Genomic DNA, 16,593 nt, shown 5'->3' with positions numbered 1-16,593 from the left:
TTTCCCAACTTTTTCCCTCAAAATATCTCATCCCTTAACTGTTTATTAATTAAAGGATTAAGGCAGACACTGAAATCCCCTTCTGTGTAATGGGACAACTATACCAAGCAGCGTAAGTACAAGAGAAGAGAACTCTCTCTCCTATACTGAGGCTTGGCATTTAAGTCTGTAAGGAGAACTGGCAGTAGATGAAGTAACAGGAGAAAATACATATGTGTTTATTGCATGCCAGGCACCACAGGAAGGCCGGAATCCCCAAATGAAATTCAGGAACATATATATTTTGTCATAGGAAGGAGGAAATTTGGGGTATAGGCAAATTTAGAGAGATAATAATTCCATTTTAGTGACGATGAATGCACTTACCCCATGCCCCCCAAAGGAACAATGGAAAGAGACGAGGTTTCCATACCCTGCAGGTTGTATTGAACATTGAGCCTCCTGACTTTGGATCTTCTTCGGCTGATGGCAGGATAGGGAGCAAGAAGAGGGCAAATATGTATCAGTAGGTCGGTAGAGGAACTTCAGGGAAAAACCACTGCTTAACAACTGCTTAAGGGTATATTCAATTCAAAATTACACTGGCACAAAAGTGCATTCAATTCAGAATAACAAGGACGGTAAGATTCTATCTTTACAAGTAATGTGTCCTGGGCTCTTTTATCAATAAAGTCTCCAAGGATCCTCTAGGGATGAGGGATTTTGAAGTCTAGCTATTTCTCTTATGCCTAATTGTTAGGGACACAAGAAGGACACACACATATCTGGTAAATCCTAAAATATTTCTTAACCATTTTCACCGACTTATCCTTCAAGAGAAGGGCTTAGAGAACTGGAATTTATTCAAATGGCCAAACTTTTATAGAACCTTTTTTTTTTCAAAGGGCTCTATAAAAGGGGAAAAGAATCTTGCTAATTGTCTCAAAGCAAAACATGATTTTTTTTTTTTTTTTAGGCTTCTACCCCTGCCAGGTTTCTGACTTTCTACCCATCCCAATTCCTTTCATGTTTCTTCTCCTTACCTAAAATTTCTATGTGAAATGAGATCCAGTAAGTCATAGTTCAGCGAGTAAACTTGTTATTCTGTCATGTGACTACCTAATTATGCCTAACAGCTTCAGTTGGATGACAGCTCACCGGGAAAAGGATATATTGTCCACAGCACTGGTGTGAAATAGGCAGCAAATCAATTCGCTTAATTGCACCTAAAAATTATAGATGGACCAGACTTAGCCGAGTAAAAGATGTAACATCTTCTACTTTGCCATCCCCAGTCCTTGTAACTAATGCTTGATTTTTATGAAGTAAGGAGTTTACAGCAGTACATAATTAAGAGAAAGTGTAGTGCAGTTTGCTTCATGACAGGACCTACTCCTTAAGAGTTGTGTGCTCCACTGTCTGAGTTAGTTAGGCAGCCCCCCCCAAAACTCTAGTTTTTAAAAAGTGTGGAAAGGTAAGAAAAGAAAAGCATACGGTGGATGCTGGGAAGACAATTCAGTGCTTCGCGCTGATACATGATGACTAGAGTTTTTTATATTTTGGGTGGATAAACCAAGCAGCAAACCAGGCCAAGGTGTTCCACGTGGGAGAGGTTTATTATGCGGGAATGGGGGTACAGCGAAGCGGGTAGAGGATAGAGAAGAGGAGGGGGTGGCTTCCCATTTTATACAGAAAATGATGTCACACCAGTGAGGGCGGGAACTGAGCCAGGTGGATTGTGGGATTGAAGGTTGTTGTCCTGGCAACACAGGTCAAGGGTCACATGGTTAGGCGGGTCTTGGAGTATCCTGGTGCCAACAGAGTTAGTATCCCCAGCATCCACAGAAAAGCCAGATCTGCGAGGTGGTCCATCTACCATCTCATCATTTGCCAGGCAGTGACAAATCATAACCAGGACACAGAAGTGAGTTAGACCAGCAAGAATTGATCAGCTCCAGTTTCAAGGAAAGATTCTACATCAATGAAGTGGCAACCAATCAAGAAAAACACCTGATGTTGACTTCTGGCTTCCACAAGCATATGCGGACATGCACACCAATGTGACCAAGCATAGGCAAATACACATGCACACCCATAAACACATATGCAAAGAGATGGGGGAAGTGGGGAGGAAGGGAGAGAGAGAGAGAGGATCCACATAAAAGTGGATCAGATGTAGAAGTTACCTTGGCATTTCTTGGTGTATCGAAATGTTTAGTATTGTTCTAATTAAGCAATTCTTATTAGATTATGCTGACTAATTTTAAGTTGGTTTTCATTTTGAAAGTAGGAATAAGTGCAATGAGAAATCATTGATTTCAAAGTTTCCATTAGCCCACTAGAAAGTAAAAACCCAGAACTATTAATGGAGTCAGCATTCTAGTTGTTCAACTGGCAGTGTGGAGATGCACAATCAAGTCTTATTAACTGTCATGTAGGCTTCTAGCCAGACTTTTTTTTTTAACATATAGAACAGCAAACACCTTTATTGAACTATGAATGAGACTTATCTACCTTTCCCGGCTTTGATCTTCAGCAGATAGAACTCCAGCTCCTTGCCTTTGAGCTCATAGCCATCTGCTCTTCCACACTGCTCTAGTCTTAAGACAATACAGGCGAGAGGCTTGCCCTGCTGGAACGGCTCCTCCAGGAGGCAGCTGATTTTGGCATTCTTTTTCCTTTCGTCTTTTTCTTTTGAATTTTCTTTGATTGTTTTCTGTTTAAAATCTCTTCTTCCTCAGGTGTCAGCTTGGCCCACTTCTTATGGCCCAGGGGCAGTGCATAGTGGGACCTGTACCACTGTCTGTATGATGTGCTGTCATTTCACCAGGGTCTTGGTACAGACAAACTCATTATTGGATGCATTGTAGACAACATCAATGATCCTTGTTTTTCGAGTACAACACTCAGAGCCCCAGGAAAAGTTCCCTACATCCAATCTCAGGGCTTGCTACTTATTATTGCCTCCTCAAGCTCAGACTGTGAGTATGCGGAGAGGGCCGATCTTAGTGTTGGCAGCAGGCCATCCCAGCTCACATTTCTGCTTCTTGTGGTAGGGTTTTCTCTTATCCTGGTCTTGCGGCACTTGTGCCAGTTGTCCCGAGAGATGCCTATCGCTCGGGGCTGGCTGGAAAGAGGAACCTGGCCAGACTTTCTTAATGACAACCATTTATAGAGCAATAAAATGAACTACCCAGAACAACTTGTGAATACCTGCAGCACCTTAATGAATACTCAAGGATAAGTATTTAAACACACACACACACACACACACACATACACATACACACAATGTATATAAATATATTTATCAATTGTAACATTGGCAATTTCTTCATTTGTTTTTAATTCAAGTGTTGTTTTATAGTTCATGTATATAATTCCTTCTGTTTTAATTTCCTCTGGAAATTCTTTCCTTGTCCCATACTGTCTGTATACAGGTGAGATTATGTACCGCATACAACAAAATGACTTTTGTATGTATAAACAGTCTTGCTTGATTGAAACTGGTTTCTCCTGACCTTATTTCTACTTGTTCATCACCCTCCAGGGTTGCCTTTTTATTCAAGTTAAGGGTATTCCTAAGTTAGATGGATCTTTTCTAGTAATACAGGAATGAAAACCTAAAAGAAACTGGATTTTTCTATGACACCCCATAATAGTTAGCCTCACAATGAACTCTGCTTTATACGACAACCTTTCATATGTTCTCAATAAAAACTATTACTACATTCTTTCTGTCAGTTAGTCTGAAATTTTCTAAAATAGGTAATGTTTCCATTTCATCTTAAGATTATATTCAGTAGTAACTGTTCCTCAATTTTATGTCTGTTAAGATACAAGGAAGCCACTGGTTATGCTAAAAACATTCATATATATATATATATATATATATATATATATATATATATATTCATAAGTAATTAACTTAATTGTATATGTTGGCCTCTGGACTTGGTTTGTTTTTACATTTTTCTGTTTTAGAGAGCCAGAGGCTGATGCTATATGTGTCAAGATTTCCTATTAAGGGTGTAAAAAATGTATAATGGACAAGAAACTATGTACTATCCTTGGTGTATTCATTGTGAGGACTTCAAGTCTTTCTTTTTTTTTTCTTCCTTTCTTCCTTCCTCTCTTTCTTTTTTCCTTCTTTTTTTATTCCTCCTCCTCTTCTTCTTCATCTTCTATTTCATGCTGCTTCAAATTCTGACAGGTAAAAGGTAGTTAAAGAATTTTCAAATGACCTTAATTTACCATATTATTTATACAGCTTCAGAATACATAATCCACAGCTTTTTCTTTGAGATTTTTTTAAATCGGTGAGTTTTGAAATGAAGTTTGAAATTTTCTTTAAAATATAATTATGACCTGAGACCAAAAAATAAAGACTCTGAAGGGTTGTTCTTCATAACATTTTCAGTATTGCCATAGTGGTGTTTCAAGACATGCTTGAACAGTAACTTAGCATGTGGTAAATGGTGGTATTTACCTGTCCAACATATTTTGTGGTAACTATTTCTCTAAATGATTTAAAAATCAAGATTGATATTTGAAAAAAAAAATACTGTGAGTTTTTTGGCCATATGGATCTGCCCACATAAAATGAGAAGGCGACAACTCAAGGTACCATGATGAAATATACAATGCCACATTTGGTCAGAGATTAAGAAAATCAAAAGTTATAGAAAATTCATACTCATTCATCATGATATCATTGCTAAGAACCTGTATGTGATACTGAGAAATCAGAGCTAAGCCAAGGTTCTTGAGCTTTAAAAATTTTTCACTAGCATAAAATCATCGTTTTAAGTACGTAATAATTCTGTTAATGTGTTGCTGATGGTATTTCTCTAGGGAGGGTCTGTAAGAAATGCAGCACAAGACATGAATATGAATCAAATAATGATCTTCTATGTCTAAAACATTAAAATATTTGATATGCCCATTTTCAATATTGCCAGCACTCAAATGCAAATACTTGGTAACCTTGCACACAAATAATAATAGTCCCTTAGTATGAAGTGTGCGTGTGGGGCGGAGGAGAGGGAACTAAAGTATTTACGACTGTAACTGGCATATTTAATGAGGTCAGAGAGAGTGGCTTAATATTCCAAATGCTTATATGTAAGTTATTATTTCATCATCTCTAGAGGTCATTTGAAATGTACTTTTAATACACTTGTCAGGAGATGATTTAACTGGTCAATGAGTTATGTGGCAATTGAAATTTACAATGTACAGAAATGTGTTCCAAGGTTAAAATCATATAAGTGCCCTCGCATGATTTGGGTAGGGCACGCACACTTACTTATGGGAAGAACGAGTCCTGCTGTGTTTCGCTGTTGTGGCATGCACATTCAGAAGGTTATTTTTTTTTTTAAAGTCCTCAACTTATCATGCTAAACTTTCAAATACTAAAATTTCACAGTCGTCCTACAATTTTTGCTGAGTAGGTTTCATAAAACACATTGACAAATGGCATGCTGGCTAGGGTGAACAGAGGAAGAGAACAACGCCAGTCAGAAGTAGGAGTGCTTTTAAAATGACTTCCAATATGAAGGTATCAGTGTTTTGTTAGTGGGAGACAATGCTCTTTAAAATATCAGGAATGGGTAACTTATATCCAGTTAGTTTTAGCATATTGATTTTATTGACATGATCTACTCATAAATATTATCTCACAATGAAAGTGTAATTTTCACTTATAAATATTAGCTCTCTAAACTACGGAAATGAATTGGGACACAATGACAACAATGCTTTTACCTGAACTCAGACCACCAGAAGACACTCTTGGTTCTTTATTCCTGAGTCATTTTAAGGAGTTCGGCTAGTGATTGCAGATGGTAGCAGAGACAGAACAGAAAACCTAAGTATAATTGCATTACGGTATCCTGTGTGAAAGCTCAGAGGACTCATTCTGTGGGTAAATGTAGAGTGAGAGCCGATGATCAGATATGGGAATGATCAGAGCTAGTTTTAGTTGTATTGTTATTATAGTAAGACCAGATAAATATCTATTTTTTTCTATATAATATCTGTCACTTCAGTAACATTTATGAAATTGTGATAAATCAATATTCAAGAACAGCTACAGTCTTTTAAATATGTCTTGGTTTATGTTTTCAAATGCAACCTGTCATATATAAGCTACAGGAACATATTAGAAAACATACTTTCAGGATATTTAAAATATAGCACAATTGTAATTTTAGCCTGAAAACTTCAGGATAGCTTTAAATCATAATTCTTGTAGTAAAGCTCAAGGTTTTCCTAACAAAGACTAGCAGCTGTGTATTAAAATAAAAGTAACAGGTTTAATGTGAATCGTTTTGAGACTGGAGGACCTAATGGTAAGAGTGTTCAGTATTCATGCTTCAGCCTTCCCTTTAGCATTCACGATGGACATATGCTGATACTTCTCCAAATGCAGCTCTCTCCCTCTCCCATAAAGATACGGTTTAGTAACAGAATACAGAAGCCATACAGGGAAATGATGTTCCCAGGTCACTGTACTGCCAGGCCCTTTCCTCAGAATTACACCCCTATAATGAGCCTTGTGGATCTACTGCTGCTGCTGGTTTTTGTCTGCATATCTGAAGTACACTAGCATGCTAAGTCACTTACACTTGCACTGCCACATTCCTACAAATGAACATTAACTTGATTTTTCAGCAGAAAAATAATTGAAGCCAAAGGTTATTATTTTATTTTCCACTAACTAAATAGAGATCAATGTGGGCTAGAGGCGTCTGTTAAATGTGGTTGCTGAGGCCACGTTTGAAACAATGCAGTCAAAACAGAGACGCCCTAGTTTCCTTCTCAGATTTCAATACTTAGTCTCTTGGTTTAGTCAAGCGCAACAAGCACCCTAGAAGAAGCTTATCTAGTCTTCAACACCCGTTATCCTCTCAATCAATGTCTAGAGTTCCCTTGAGTGTGATGTCCTGAGAACGGAAAGTTGCCATTAGAACCATTACTGGCAAAGTAAAGAATATCATTGTCCAGTCCAACTGACAACCTTAAGTAGGTCAAGGATCCATTTCTAAATCGAAGCCAAAGGGGAAAAAAAAAAGAAAGGAAGAAAGAAAGCAACTAGATAATCACAGCTTGTTCAGACTCTGTAGCCTTTCATCATCTAAATCCAGAAAGGAAAATTGGCAGGCTAAGCGCCCTGCTCTTTGAATGAGGTAGCATTTAAACATGGATCCATCTTCTCTCCTTTTAGAAAAAGAGGGAGAAAATAGGAGAATCCCAACACCAATTCCTAGCTGATTTAATTACGTGGCATGCACAAGCAGGTGGACTTCTGTGCTTAGCAGCTACGAGTGACCTTGGGAGCATCAACCTACACAGGTAATATTGAGCTGTATGCATTCAGGTGTTAAATCATCAAGATCATTTTCTTCAATAAGGAAATGGATTGGGTATACAATCATTATTAAGAGAGATCTGAAATGTCAAATATTGTAATGTAGTACAGATGTTTGAGAGTTCCTTTGCTGCATAGATAATTAATTAGAGCATTGTGTAACAACAAAAAAAAAAGAGCTGCATATTCAATATCATTGAGTACTAAGAACTAGAAGTAAATGGATAGGGAGCAACGTTCCAGGGGGACCTAATGAATTTATTGTTTTCCTTTTGCAACAGGGCCCCAGACCTTAGTAGGCCTCCAAACTTTACTATAACTAACTCCATGATGCAAGTACCTTTCAGACCACAAAACTAAGTATGTACACAGTAAGTACTACCTGTCAAGATAAAAACAAGAACCTAATCCATCAAAGTCCATGTTTCTGGGAAAATTGTTAAAATGCACTAAACTTGCCTTTTGGCTTCTCCGGTTCTGCTTCTGGATAACTGTTCTTGTTAACTGAAGTATGTCTACCCAGGACATGTTTTTTTTGTGTGTGTGTGCTTAAAAGCTCACACTGAGAATGTCTTGGGGCTACACTGGGATCCCAAAAACTCAGTGTAGTCAGTTAAGAGTTCAGTTGAGTACAACAAACATTATTGTTGATGAAAACACTAGGGACCTATTGCTTTTGATTGCCAATTCTTCTGCTCTATGTTTGACAGTGCACTATGCATTGTAAAATATTAAGTCATTCCTTTACCTTTGCCAGAACACTGTCATTGTCAAGAACATAAATTTAAAGATAAATTGGACTCAAGTTTATTCCCCTATTAAAACCTGGTGACTGATCAAAATGAACCCTTCCAGAGCTTTGGTTTCCTTCACTGTTTAATAGGGAAAGACAAGACACTTTCATTATTAAATGCAATAATAAAAGTAAAGAGCCAAGAATGAGGCTTGGCACATGATATGTATCCAATAATGGTCAGCAATTATTATTTATAAGCCCAAAGTTTTAAACTTATGATTCATAAGCCAGATAACAAAGTTCTAATTCGGGGTTTTGAATATGTGTTTTTTAAACTATACTACTCACTGTATCTTACATGGAGATTATAGCTATGCTGCCCATCATTATGGGCACTAACAATATGTGACTTCTATATGCTACAAGTGTAGCTACTTTAAACTATGGCATATCTTAAATAAATATTACAAAGCCTGGGAAGGTGGTTTAGTGACTAAGAGCACATAATACTCTTGCAGAGAAACCAAGGTCAGTTCCCAGGTACCTTGCAATTCCAAGTGATTTGACATTTTTATGGGCACCTGCACACATATGATGTACATAAACTCACACAAATACACACACATACACATAAATAAAAAATTAACAAATCTCTAAAACCACAAAATGTGTATGTGACTTGGAGATTATACCATCCAAAAAAGTATTGAAATACTTCATTAATAAATCTTATTTGCATGTTCGATAAAATTTTGGATATAAGTTGAATAAAATAAATTATTAAAACTAATTGGAACTTTATCCTTTTTATTTATGGCTAGTAGAAAATCCAAAGTTACTTATGTTATTAATAATTTTGTATATATATGTATTTAGATCTGTAAACTTTATAATATAGATAATATATTAACAATATACTATAGTTTTTGTTGGGGTAGTGGAAATATTTGATATGTGACTATGTTCATATGTAAGATGTGTGCCTGTGCGTGTGTGTGTGCGTGTGTGTGTGTGTGTGTGTGTGTGTGTGTGTCCTGGACATTTAGAGGTTACAGATTGTGGCACATATCATATCACTCATGTGGAAGTCAACAGACAAGTTAATCTATGCTTGTCTTTTGTTGTTATTGTTTGTGAGTCATTTTCCTATCCCCACTCCTCTTTTCCCACAGGAATGCTGGGATTACCAATGTGCACTACATCATTCCATTTGTAACTAGGAGATAGAACTTGGTTATCAGGGTTCATGGTTAGTGCCTTTATCTACTGGGCCATTTCCCTGTTTTTGTATTCAACTTCTCCAGAACGCTACTGCTAGAGAAAATCTCAAAAAGTGGTTAGCTATTTTTCTTTTAAAATGCAGAAAATTATAAAATTAAAAAAAAATCAAAATCAGACATATCTCTCACATTCTAAATTTTCAGGAAATGTGAGATTGCCAATTCACAGGCATGTTCTGAAAATTAAAAAGATCAAGTGTTAATACCTAGAATTTCTCACTTTTCTTCACATTTAAAGATGTATTTCTAAATGTCTTTCCTGCAATTTTTCAGCTTTATTTCTTTTGATAGACAGGCATTTCAACATGTTCAGGCCATTTTCTTTTAAATGGTAGTAATTTTCACTCAGAAAAGTAAGTTCACAGGAAAAGGTCTAATTAGGTAAGCTCCTGATTTCCAACCTTGATTTCTCATCTACCAAGCTCATTTCAGAGGTCTTCCAACACAGATCCAGTGATACAATAAAGCAGCAGTTGTCAACTTGGGGGTTGCAATGCCTCGGGATTTGAAAGACACCATCATTAGGGTCACATAACAGATATCCTTTATATCAGATATTTACATTATGATTTGTAACACCAGCAAAATTACAGTTATAAAGTAGCAATGAAATACTTTTCTGGATAGGGGTCACCGCAGCATGAAGAACTGTATTAAAGGGTTGCATCATTAGGAAGTTTAAGAACCATTGCAGTAGAGCTTTATTAGCAAATACAAATAACTCAATAGCTATTGGACACTTAGAAAAAGCTAAGAGGCACATTGTTGTTGTTGTTGTTGTTTTCTTTTTATTGGTTCTTTGTGAATTTCACACTATGCACCCCAATTCCATTCATCTCTCCCTCCCCTCATACCTGCTCTCCATGATTACAACCTCCCACACAGTGTAACGTGCCATTGTGTGTTTCTTAGTAAGCCATTTTTTTTTCATACTTCTTTGCTTGCAATGTTCATTGCAAAGACTTGTTGGTCTGTTATGAGGTCTCTGCCATTTTACTCTATTGATACTGGTACCTCACTGGGACTCCTCTCAGTTACCCTGTTGTTGGCCTGTGTCATAGAGATTCTACAGTTTTAGATCTGTAGGACTGGCCCCTTCATGCATTCTAGAAATTCACCCATGGGGTAGATGCTGAGGTAGACCAATTCAAAGCCCTGGGTCTGGGTCTGAGAAGTATCTTAGCTGTTCAGCCCACTAGCTTTCCTGCTCTCATGCGGTCTGGGCCAGCTCACCAGAAACTGCTGACACCAGGACTAGCTCTACCCTGCTGCCCAGTCAAGGTGTCACCAGGGAAAGACATGGCCAGGTCTCCCACTCTCATGTTCCCTGGGCCAGCTCTCCCATAGATAGAAAGGAATGAAGGAGGGAAAGAGGGTGTGTTTCCCTTGTCAGTGCCACTGCTGAGCAGACAAGAGGCAGGGCCAGGTCTCCCATGCCAAGTCCAGATGTTTGCTCAGAATCTGCTCCAAAGCTATTACCCATAGGTGCTCCAGCCCAGCCTCTCAGACCACTTCAACTGGACCTGCCTACCCCGAATACCACATGGTCCCACACCCTGGACAGCAGTGAAACAGCCAGTTCTTCCTGCACTTGCTCAACATTTCAGCTGTTCCCCCACCCCATAATGACAGCCCAAGTTCCTTTAGCAGGAAGTAGAAGTAGGCATAGATAATTACACCACCCCTTATTCATTTATTATCAACAAAAGGCTGGCATGTTGGGTTGCAGACCTGTACACAGGGCTGAGGTGCGTATTTTACATACCAAAGCAGATCTGGTCTCCAGGTTGTCCCAGCATCCCTCGGTTCCTACCAGGGATACCATGCCCTCTGCCCTGAACTATTCAGCCCAGTGGCTGGGCTGCCATTCTCCAAGATGCTCTTCCTTATAGAACCCGGACATTTTGGTTTCTCTCACCCCCTTCCTCTGTCTTCTTCTCTCTGTCTCTCTGTGAGCCTTTCCTCTTTTTCTCTTTCTCTGCTCTCCTGCAACTTCCCTGGCCTTGTTGCTAGGACCAGTGAACTTACCCACCCGAAACCTGCATTTAGTTTTCCAACAAACCTGCATTTTTATATACTCTAATCTGGCTTGAATTGGTTCATTTCAGCAGAGAAATAACTTATCAACTCTCTTTTAAAACAAGTATTGATCTCTTTTCTTCTCGTAGAATGGTTTCTCTGAGTGTCTTATTCTCTTCTTCACGCAATCATGTTCACTGCTTGCTTCGTCGTCCCTGCAGCAAATTTATAAGCAGGGTACTATTCTTAGGTGAAGATTCAAGAAAACTATAATTTAACATTAAAAGTGAATTAAATATAATCATCTCCAGTTTTTTATTTTATTACCAGTCAGGTATAGAAGCAGAGATGGTAGTTTATGCTTGCAAATTTATTGCTAACCAAGTGTGACCTTGCCTTCAGTTGACCTAACTACTGTTTCTATGTCACTGTCAATTAGACTCATCTTTAATTTCTGTTGGTTTTTGAAAAGATGTGCTCTGGTTTTATGTTTCTTTGAATGACTTCCTACATCAAAGGTCTTGCAAACACCTGTAGCATAAATGAGCAGCAAACCATGCTTTCTTCCACCTCTTTGAGTAGAAAAATCACACTTACCTGAATACCAGCAATGGAAGGGCTGTAAACACGGAAAGCAGATGTTGTTGGTTCAATTTCCCTGACTGCTTCACTCATCTATTCATGCCTTTTTTTCATCTCTGCTGCCATATAGGAGTTTTCCATGCTTCTTTTTCTAGAAGCTTCTCAAACTCAAGATTGACACCATTTTCAAACTCCTAAAATAGAGGCATTTCTGGTCATACGTCCTTTGACATGGTTCAGCGACTGATTCTTCAACAATGTTTACACTCTCCTTCCTACATGATGTAACATAACTTAAAATACTATTTCTTTCAAGATTCCTTTCCTCCTTGGTTAGCTTTTCCAAATTTGTTATCATGTTTGACATTTCAGAGGAGGCTCCATATGTTAATTATGCTGGCAACCTTTCTCTGGTGACTCTTGTAGATTTTCTTCTCATTTTTCTTTGGTTCAGTCAACTATTATGGCTAGATGTTTCATCTATATTGTGACTTCATTTTTGTTATTTTATCTATGGTTATGTCTCATCCAGTACACTGTGCTCCCAATAACGTGTATTGCTTTTTTTAGCTGTAATATTTCTAAAAGATTAGCGACTCTGTATTTTTCCTCCCCCAACCCCCTTCCCCATAGACAACTATTTTTCAGTCTGGTAAATTTATATCATGTTATAACAGAAGAGGAACATGGCCTTAATTGGTTGTCCTAATCCTGTTAATTACCAACACACTCTTCGATCTCTAATCATCTTCCTTTTTGACAATAAGTGGAAGTGCTAGTATGAGAATTACATGAGCTAATTGATGTGAAAGTGCTTTAGAAGGGACTGAGAATTGGATTTTCACCTCGTCTTTGCCAATGATTAGTTACATGGGTGATACATTAAGGAAAATGATGATTTACTGCCGTGCAATTTGCTAGAGATGACTTTGGATAAAGGTCCTGAAACTAAAACATTTGTATTCTAGGTATTGATATTACGTGAGAGAGCTAAACCCATTTCCTTTACCTTTTAAGGTTTTTGTGCCAGCTCCTTTTGGATCCCTTGAGGAAATTATTAGGCCCATAATTATGGGACAGGTGGGTTGGTTGGATGTTTGTCTCTCTTTCCAGTGTAAGCCACAATGATAAACCATTTTCTGCTTTCCACTTTTAATTCAGCTCTTTTGCTTTGTTTTATTGAGAATGGATGGTTGGATCTGCCTTGGAGCTCATATAGTGACCCCAAGTCTGATACTAAAATGACAACCATGAAATGGATAAAAAGATATTTTGAAACTTTCTGTTGTTTACAGTGAGCTTACCTCAGGAAGAGGAAAGATGATAGGCTCTATTCGCTTTACCCTGATCCTGGGAAAGGACATCTGTCTGTCTGTCTGTCTCTCTCTTTCTCTCCCTTCACCCTCTCTTTCCATTTCAGAAGACATCAGCTGTTTTTTTTTTTTTTTTTTTTTTTTTTTTTTTTTTTTTTTTTTTTTTTATCTCTATTTAGTGAAGCAGGAAAACAATTGTGGACTTTGTTTTAGATTCTTGAGAAGCTGACCTCTGGTAAGTCCCCGATGAGTGCACCTCAGGCTTGGTCTTCTTGTTTACCATTAGGCCTTTGGATTCCTTGAAGCAGCTTGGATATACTTTTGAAACATTTGGGTGTAGTTGCCATTGAATGGCTAACTTTTTTTGTATTTAAGGAATCTTTTGTTGAAAGATATTTGGTTATGAGTTAAAACAGAGGAACACAGCAACCATCATGGAGAAGAAGAGAGCTCTTAAAGGCACTGGGAACCTGAGTACATCATAGAGTCAGCAGTAGAGATTGGGACATACTACTCTGTATTTCCTGTGGTTGGAGGTTTCCAGTAGACATGGCTAGGTTTCCTGTGGTTTGGGTTTAGGTTTTCCCTCAGTGACTTGTGTATAAGAGGCCTGACACCTCCAGAAAAGAACTTGGTTGGTTTTTCTAGAGAGACAAGTTTCTTAAAGGTCTATTGAGGAATTTATCATATGACAAGAGAGATTTCTCGATCTTTTGAGCACTGGGGTTCCGTTGGACCACTTAAATAGAAAGTCAAGCGTATTAAGCTCTGTTAGAAATCAGGTGCACCCCAGCCTGCCTTTGGCGACTCAGGCCCAGTAGCTAAGCCATCACTAGTTTGTAGATGCCCTTTAATGGTCCGTCATCACAGACCACTCTTTTGCTTGTTCTCTTGCTCTCTCATTTTGTCTGTCTGTTTGTCTGTTTCTCTCTCTCTCTCTCCCTCCTCTCTCTTGCCCCTACTCTAAGACAGTGTTTTGCTCCCCCCATTTCCCAGCCACAATAAATCTCTTTCATGAGATTAGTTGCATGGTATGATCTTTGCAGCATACCTTGGCCCTGATCCACCAAGGCATTCTACCACATTCACCTTAACAAAATCTGTCATCATTCAAGTAAACATTAAAATGCTAACACTTGACTAGTTTGGTAAACCCCTGTAGAGAAGTGAATCATAGCTGACGAGTCTTTTTTGAATTTTGGATGATTTCTGAGAGACAAAACCCAATGGAATAAAGAGAAAAGTTACGCCAGTTAAAATTTTCATTTCTTTTTTTTTCTTTTTTATAGATTCCATGTATGTTGATGATCGTGATTGACATTCCTTTAAAATGTTGTGTGTTTGTACAAATGCTTTTAGGATTATTTTAGAATATATAAGAATAATTGTTTTATATCTATTTTTCAAAAATTCCAAGGATACTGGAAATCAAAATTAAAAAATTAAGTAGCTGGTTTCTAGACTTCACCTCACGAATATTTTTCTAAAATTGGTTAAATTTTAAGTTCTAGCTTTCTTCTTAAATGTTTGAGTCTGGTACTTCCAAATATAAGTTACTCAAACTCGGGTTCAGAGAAAATTTGACTATGGAGTAAAGGAGTGACAGCCTAAAGATAGGCACACAAATTTCTGTTAAGTGAACAAAAATTATCTAAATTGCTTTTCTATACAAACTTAAAAACGGTATAAGTAATGTGTCTTACGATCTTTATATGCTGCTAATATTTCCTTTCCAGGTTCTTAGTCTCCTTGATGTGTGAATTTGTAAACATGGCTCAGAAGGACAATTTAGTGTAATCAGAAGTAGAAAAAGAAGAGGGTAAAGTTGGTCCCTGCAGGCCCTGCTACCTGTAGCCTCTGGTAGTGTGAAATAGTTTATTTGCATTCTGGCTTAAGACAATGGTGTAAAATAAATCATATGTATACTGTGATTGGAAGTTGGTCTCAGATGTTAATATAGCGAAAATAGACAAGGAAAGAAATCCCATACCTAATCAGTGGTAGTGGCCCACATCTTTAATCTCAGTCTTAGACTGGAGAGACAGGAGGATCTCTGTAAGATAGAGATCAACCTGGTCTACATAGTAAGTTTCAGAACAGCCTGGTCTACATAGAGAACACGAACAAGCAAACAGACAAAATGTTAAAAAGAATAATAACTATATCCTATGCTTAGATGACTTCTCTATTCTCCAGGTAGAATGTCCTTAAACAATGGAGATCTGCTCGGATTCTTCTCTAACTTTTTCCAGGTTTAGCCAAATCTTGCATCCCTATTAACACACTAAAGAAGGACATCTACAAGTCAATATGGTGATAGGTGAGTCGGTGCTCCAGTCTCTTAGCTAAGAAAACAGTTTAATGTTACATTAGACCTTGTTATATCTTTTCATTAGTTCTTCTAGCTGCTGCCTCCCCAAACTAACCAACACCTGCTTAAAATGGAGTAAAATCAGCTCTACGTTATGTGACCAGTTGCCATTGTCTTCTTCGTGGGATGTCGTGGTATCCTGCTTCAGGAGAGAACCAGGTTGAGAGCAGATTAAAATGCCTACCATTCTCAATTATAAGAATTGCAGAGTTTTTTTGTTTTTTTTTTTTTAAATCTGTTCGACCTTTCCAGGTTTTCTGTCCAGCGCCACAGTTCCACTTGCCTCATATACAGTTTTTCTGGGTCTTGCTGCTAATTGCTGCAGGCTCTGGATGCAAATGCTTCTAGGTAGTCCTTCTAACGATTGACAGTTGTTAGATATTTGTAAATCTATACACGAGTGCTTATTTTTCAAAATGTTTTACTATTGATGGTTGTGTTCTTGTAAAGACCTATATGGCTCACTGTTGTGTATTTATTAACTTGATAGCTGTGTTTTGTAAAACTTTATCAGTATGCTGCCTACTGACACTATAGAAGTACAGCTCCTGACAAGGAAACCTGACCATTACCCACAAGAAAAGCAGAAGAGAACATCAGGTATACCTAAGAGCCAATTCCTATACTTCCTCGGGTCTAAAGTTCAGTTAAGCATAGTTGATAAGCTATGTCTTTAAAGAACATTGTATAAAGACAGTGGTTAGGGGTGGGGTGTTTCAGAACTAACATAAAGTTACTTGGGTATGGTAGTGTTATGTGTAACCACAGCACTTGGAAACCTAAAACAGCAGGATCATAAGTGGCAGTCCCAGCATAAGTAAGTAAATGCCAAAGGTTATGATAAATGGTTCTCAGGGATTCCTCGTACTAACAGTGTCCTTATCTTGGTCCAGGGATACTTGGCATTAATGGTGTACTCATCCTAGTCCACGCTCTAGTTG

General features: G+C 37.9%; 1 pseudogene; it reads right to left on the bottom strand.

Moving 5' to 3' along the window:
- Positions 1-2,485: 2,485 nt before the first annotated feature.
- LOC110328886 lies at positions 2,486-10,232 on the bottom strand (annotated as a pseudogene).
- Positions 10,233-16,593: the final 6,361 nt, after the last annotated feature.

Source organism: Mus pahari, chromosome 11, assembly GCF_900095145.1.
Source record: "Mus pahari chromosome 11, PAHARI_EIJ_v1.1, whole genome shotgun sequence".
Lineage (NCBI taxonomy): Eukaryota > Metazoa > Chordata > Mammalia > Rodentia > Muridae > Mus > Mus pahari.
This window is presented reverse-complemented; position numbering and strand designations above follow the sequence as displayed.